This window comes from Arvicola amphibius, chromosome 8, assembly GCF_903992535.2.
Source record: "Arvicola amphibius chromosome 8, mArvAmp1.2, whole genome shotgun sequence".
In the NCBI taxonomy this organism is placed as follows: Eukaryota; Metazoa; Chordata; class Mammalia; order Rodentia; family Cricetidae; genus Arvicola; species Arvicola amphibius.
The window spans coordinates 106,239,671-106,246,904 of record NC_052054.1 but is presented as its reverse complement, the minus strand read 5'-3'; positions in this window follow the sequence as shown (position 1 = coordinate 106,246,904).

Sequence of the window (7,234 nt, the reverse complement as noted above, 5' to 3'; positions counted from 1 at the left end):
CTGATCTCTAAAATATATAAGGAACTCAAGAGACTAGACGGTAAAATGCCAATTAACCCAATTAAAAAATGGGGCGATGAACTGAACAGAGAATTCTCAACAGAAGAAGTTCGAATGGCCAAAAGACACTTAAGGTCATGCTCAACCTCCCTAGCTATCAGGGAAATGCAAATCAAAACAACTTTGAGATATCATCTTACACCTGTCAGATTGGCTAAAATCCAAAACACCAATAATAATCTTTGCTGGAGAGGTTGTGGGGTAAGGGGCACACTCATCCATTGCTGGTGGGAATGCAAACTTGTGCAACCACTTTGGAAAGCAGTGTGGCGGTTTCTCAGGAAATTCGGGATCAACCTACCCCAGGACCCAGCAATTCCACTATTGGGAATCTACCCAAGAGATGCCCAATCATACAACAAAAGCATATGCTCATCTATGTTCATAGCAGCATTATTTGTAATAGCCAGATCCTGGAGACAGCCTAGATGCCCTTCAGTGGAAGAATGGATGAAGAAACTGTGGAATATATACATGCTAGAATACTACTCAGCGGTAAAAAACAATGACATCTTGAATTTTGCAGGCAAATGGATGGAAATAGAAAACACTATTCTGAGTGAGGTAACCCAGACCCATAAAGATGAACATGGGATGTACTCACTCATATTCGGTTTCTAGCCATGATTAAAGGACATCGAGCCTATAAGTTTGGGATCCTTGAGAAGATAATAAGAAGGTGAACTCCCAAAAAAGATATAGTAATCCTCCTGGATATTGGAAGTAGACACGATCGCCAGGCAAAATTGGGAACTTGAGGGTTGGGCAAGACTGGGCCAAGGGAAGATGGGGAGAGAAAAGTGTGAAGGGGAGAGCGGGGGGAGCTCGGAGGAATGGGGTGCTTGGGATATAGGAAGGGTGGATATGAGAGCAGGGAAGCATATATCTGAATTTAAGGAGCTACCTGAGGGTTGTCAAGAGACTTGACCCTAGAGGGGTTCCCAGGTTTCCAGGGAGACGCCCCCAGTTAGTTCCTTGGGCAGCTGAGGAGAGGGAGCCTGAAAAGGCCAGTTCCTATAGCCATACTGATGAATTTCTTGCATATCACCATAGAACCTCCACCTGACGATAGATGAAGAAAATGACAGAGCCCCACCTTGGAGCACCGGACTGAGCTCCCAAGGTCCTGATGAGGAGCAGAAGGAGAGAGAACATGAGAAAGAAAGTCAGGACCGTGAGGGAACCTCCAGCTGGCGACAGATGGGGAAGGTGACTGAGCCCCACATTGGAGCACTGGACTGAGCTCCCAAGGTTCCGATGAGGAGCAGAAGGAGCGAGAACATGAGGGAGAAAGTCAGGAACGAGAGGGGTGCGTTCACTCATGGAGACGGTGGGACAGAACTAATGGGAGATCACCAACTCCAGTTGGAATGGGACTGATGGATCATGCGACCAAACCCGTCTCTCTGAGTGTGGCCAACAGCGGGGGCTGACTGAGAAGCAAAGGACAATGGCTCTGGGCTCTGATTGTTCTTCATGGACGGGCTCTGTGGGAGCCTTCTCAGCTTGGTCGATCACCTTCCTGGACCTGGGGGGAGTTGGGAGGACCTTGGTCTTAGCATAGAGCGGGGAACCCTGATGGCTCCTTGGCCTTGAGAGGGAGGGAGGGGAGGTATGGGTGGAGGGGAGGGGAGGGAAGGGGGAGAAGGAGGGGAGAGAAAGGGGAGAAGGAGGGGAGGGAGGGGGGAGGAGGAGGGAAGGAGATGGAAATTTTTAAATATAAAAAAAAATAAACCATGAGAAAAAAAAATAAATAAATAAATAAATAAACTCCTTTGCCATTTGAAAAAAAAAAATAAATAAAAAGGAAAATAATTTAGCTGGGCAGTGGTGGTTCGTGCCTTTAATTCCAGCACTTGGGAACAGAGGCAGGTGGATCTCTGTGATTTTGAGGCCAGCATAGTCTACAAAGTGAGTTCCAGGACAGCCAGGGCTGTTACACAGAGAAAGCCGGTCTCAAAAAACAAACAAACAAACAAACAACAACAAAAGATATTTATACTAAAAATTATTTGTTGTTTATCTGAAATTCAAATTTCTCTATGCATTGTCTCAGGGAGCACGAGAGATCTTCAGTCCTCTGGACATACCGGTGAGAGATTGTTCTGCTTACCTTAAGTTGATGTGGGAAGTCCCTCCTTAATTGCGGGTGGGGGATCCAGAACCCTGACTGAGGACGGCAAGAGAATGGAAGAAGAACACATCCAGAGAGCAATGAAGCTGGGACCGGGTGGGGTTCTTCTGCTGCCCTTTAGGTGCTGCTCTCTGGAGGAGGCCTCGTCCAGGAGCAGGAAGCCACAGTCTTTTCCACACTGATCCATAGACACCCATCCTCAGATCCCCAAGGACTATGTTGACATTCCTTTTGAGCCTGGCCTGCGTGGGTAATGACTTTGTCAGTTTCTCACCCTGGGCCAATTGGTCTTGGAGTCCTTGACAGGTCCTGCCCAGGTAAAATACTCATTCACCCAGGACTTCACTCATTCAGGGCATCCTCTGCTCCTCTCCTACCTGCACCTCCAAATGCTGCTTCCTCCCTCTGCTCCCACCTACATGCACCTCCAAATGCTGCTTCCCCCCACTGATCCTCTCCTACCTGCACCTCCAAATGCTGGTTCCTCCCTCCGCTCCCACCTACATGCACCTCCAAATGCTGCTTCCTCCCTCTATTCTCCACCTACATGCACCCCCAAATGCTGGTTCCTCCCTCTGCTCCCACCTACCTGCAACTCCAAATGCTGCTTCCCCCCACTGATCCTCTCCTACCTGCACCTCCAAATGCTGGTTCCTCCCTCTATTCCCCACCTACATGCACCTCCAATGCTGCTTCCTCCCTCTGCTCCCACCTACATGCACCTCCAAATGCTGCTTCCTCCCTCCGCTCCCACTTGGCTGAGTCTCCCCAGAGAGGTCTATCCAACCGCAGCTGCCAATACTGCCACCACCAGGCGTCATTACTGTCACCCTTTTTGTGCTCTGAGCACTGACCACTCCTGGAAACAGTTGTTTCTGTGCTTATTCTTGTCTCTTTTGCTAGAATGTAAACGCAAGGAAGTGGCAGTGTCACACCTATCCCGCTACGCGCCATGAGGAAGGAGAGAGAAACACTTATGGGTTCCAAAGATTTTAATAATCCACCACATAATCAGGTCACTGATCAATCAGGGCTGCAGGACAAGGACTCAGGAGCCTTGCTTCTCCTGACAGCCCCGAGCAGGGGCAGACATGGGGTTTATAAGCATAAAATTCACAAACATTTGTTGCCAAGTTACAGTTACAATTTGCACCAACGAGAGTTTAGAGATTAGGGGTTTCCTTGTGTGCTCCATCATTGTCAATTGATACACAATTCAAGCCTTTCAGTCCAACCAATCAGATTCACTTGTTCTTTCTATTGTTAGAAACAACCATAATGTTTAGAGAACTAAAGATGCATAACGACTCTTTCTATGGCTTAGGGACGAGGTGGGTCAGTCCTTGGAAAGTTCTCAGCTCTCCTAGGGCTTGGAAACCTGAACTTCGTTTTACCTTGCAGGTAACATGGAGTCTGAAGTCAAAATGGCAGTACTCAGGCTAAGGTGCTTTTGCCTGATCAGCTGGATGTACCAGGCCTGATGGGTGGATGAAGAAACTTCCACATATCTAAGAGGAATTGAAGCTTAGCAGAAGCCAGACCCCAGAAGTGCCACAAGGGGGTGATAGCCCAATAATCACAGGCAAATCTTGTGGGTACCCAAGTGCTGTCCAGAGACTCCCAGAGTCCATCCGCGTCTCTTGCTGCCTGCCTTGCCTCCAAGTCCAATGTCAGTAAATGTGTCTGTGCTGTCAAGGTGTCCTGATAAATTACAAAAGACAATAATAATGACGATGTATTGCAATAAACAAAACCACTATGATTCACCAAGGGCCATAAAACTTAATAGACTGTCTTAATTATTTTTGTGTCGCTGACAAAAATCCCTGACAGAGATAAGGAAGGATGGAAAGATTCCTTTTGAATCATGGCTTCACAGGTTTAATCCATTGTCACTCAGCCCCCATGTACATCATGGCAATGAGAGTCCTGACCAAAGCTGTTTGCTTCTTGGTGGACAGAAGCAGGGAAAAGGATACAGGAAGAATCTAGGGCAGCTACAGCCCCTAGGGACAAGTCCCAGTGACCTGCCTCCTTAGACCCCATCTCCCACGTCTCATCACCTCCTGATAATGGCATCTGATTACGAATCCACTGATAGACTAAACTGTTGATTAGATCAGAGCTAGCGGCCAGCCACCCAGACCCAAATAATCACACAGAAACTATACTAATTACAATACTTGTAATTACAATACTATATTAATACAATACAATGCTTGGCCAATCGCTTAGGAATATCCCTGGCTAACTCTTGTATCTTAAACTAACCAATTTCTATTAAGCTGTGTATCACCATGTGGCTGTGGCCTACTGGTAAGGTTTCATCCGGTGTCTATCTCCAGTAGCAACTCTATGGTGTTTCTCTGACTCTGCCTTTTTTTCTCCTCTGTCTCTGCTTGGAATTCCCACCTTGCTCTATTCTGTGCTGACATAGGCCCAAAGCAGCTTCTTTATTAACCAATGGTAACAAAACATATTCACAGCATACAGAGGGGAATCCCATATCACCTCCCCTTTTCTGTCTAAATAAAAAGGAAGGCTTTAACTTTAACATAGTAAAATTGCATATAACAAAACAGGTATTAAGCAAGAATTACAGTTACAATATTTATATTTATTTTATATTTTATTATAACTAAGGAAAACTATAATTATAACTATAAATTCTTCAACTCCGTCAAAGACTCCAGAAGGATATATTACCTAAGTAAAAAGGAAGTGCATTATAAGCAACTTTTAAAACTTTAGAATTGACAGAGAAATCTAAGTTTTTTGCCCAAATGGTTAAAAACTCCATAAGGAGCCTCTTTGATGACCATCATCCTCTTGAAGTAGATTGGTACTGCCAGGAGCAGATGTGTCTCATTGTCATGAAAAGTCCTAAATTCTTTTTTTTCTTTTTATTTATTTATACAGTATCCTGCCTGTAGGCCAGAAGAGGGCACCAGATCTCATTATAGGTGGTTGTGAGCCACCATGTGGTTGCTGGGAATTGAACTCAGGACCTCTGGAAGAGCAATCTGGTGTGGGAGAATTGTCTGTATTCTGTCAATCATGTTTTAAATAAATGGTGACTGCCAGGCAGGAAGTATAGGTGGGAAAACCAGACAGGAAGTAGAAATGATGCAATGAGAACAGGAGAATTCTGGGAAGGAGAAAGTTGATTCCTCCCACTCCTGCCCAGACTCCGAAGAAGCAAGATGTGAGCTGCCCTGCTGAGAAAGGTACTGAACTATGTGGCTAGCATAGATAAGAACAATGGTTTAATATAAGCTACAAGAGCTAATATGTAGCCTGAGCTAATGGGCCAAGCAGCTTATAACTTATAGAGATCTCTGTGTGATTTTCTTCAGGGCTTGCTGGCTGTGGGGTACTGGGTGGGACAGAAACCCCACAAGCAGGACCCTTCATGTTACAGCAATCAGTGCTCTTAACCACTGAGCCATCTCTCCAGCCCAGGTCCTAAGTTCTTAAAACATTTTAAATGCCATATTCTGTAAGTCTTTGAAAGATTTGAAGAATACTTATCCATCTGTATTCTAGATAACCTAACATGACTACATATTTGACTGTTACAAATGACAATCTATTAATCTGTTTTTAACTATGTATTACATTTTAAAAGAGCTGCACAAAGACAATACCTTAAACAAGAGCAGAAATATACATTTAACAAAATTGACCTTAAATTTGTATCAATAAACCAAGATCCATACCAATGCAAAGTATTCATCTCTATAGCACTCCTTTTAAATGTAAACAAACATTTATAAACAATCATTTAGGGAATTTGGGTATTGTTTTTAAGACTACTTTTTGCTGATTGGGTATCTTGTGTGGTAGGTCCATCTCAGCCAGCAGTCCTGAAGCTGTTATGGATGTTGGACCATCTGGGCCATTACTTCAGGGGGTCTTGTCTGATCAAACCATGTTAGTCAGTAAGGAATCCACAGCTTTTTATCCTCTGTGGAAACAAAAGCAGAACCTCTTTTCCAAAGTAATATATCCTTAGACCAAAATGTTGAAGTCAAGATACTATATATATATATATATATATATATATATATATATATATATATATGTTTAGCTTAGTAGCCCATATAATGAAATGTCTCTCTGTACTTGGCTTATTTACAGTCAAAATATTTAAAGAAAACATAATAAGATACATAATCCAGACTCTCTGTGCATATTTTATTTTTACATGGCTTATTTTTTTACTCTATTACTTTTTTTTACAAGTTTAATGTTTATTTTATTATCTTTACTCTTTTAATCTATAACTGCCTTTTTTATATTATACCTGTTTATATTCTTTTTCCTCTCTTTCCCAAGCCCACATACATTTATCCAACAGTGTGATACATTTAGAGATCCTTTTTATCTGATTATCTGAATCTGTCATTATTGTGTGTGTATCTGTAATTACTTTTTGGCTAGGAGCGCTTTTTTTTTAACCTTAAGCAGGCATGGCTAGGACCAACTCCACGGCCCTGCCTTCTTGCTCCACCCAGTCGAACATGGACATGATACCTGCCTATGAGAGATATGTATACTTCCCTGGCTCCAGGGATATACATCATATATACACACATGCACATACTCACACTCATATACATGCACATACACATACTCATCCTCACATACATGTACACACATGCACACAAAGTAGCCATGCATGACAGAGACAAACCATATCTAGATGGGATAATTACAAAATGTCAATTGTCCCCTGAATTAAGCCAAATCCAAAGCTAGCCTGGGCTACATAATGAGTTCCCCTTTCCAGAGGGCATCCACCACAAGGTGATTCACCAAAAACACTGGGGAGGTGGCCGCCAACGTGCAGGATGAAGCCCCTGTTTTAGGGACTTACATTGCAGAGACACAGGTCCAGGAGGGAGACAGGCAACCAAATCAATAAATTAAGACATCAGAGGACAAAGGGTGCTAACAGGAAAGAAAGTCAGCCTGGGGTGGCACAGGGAAGAGAGGAATCGTTCAAAAGCCAGAGAGGGAGAGACCTGAGTGATGTGA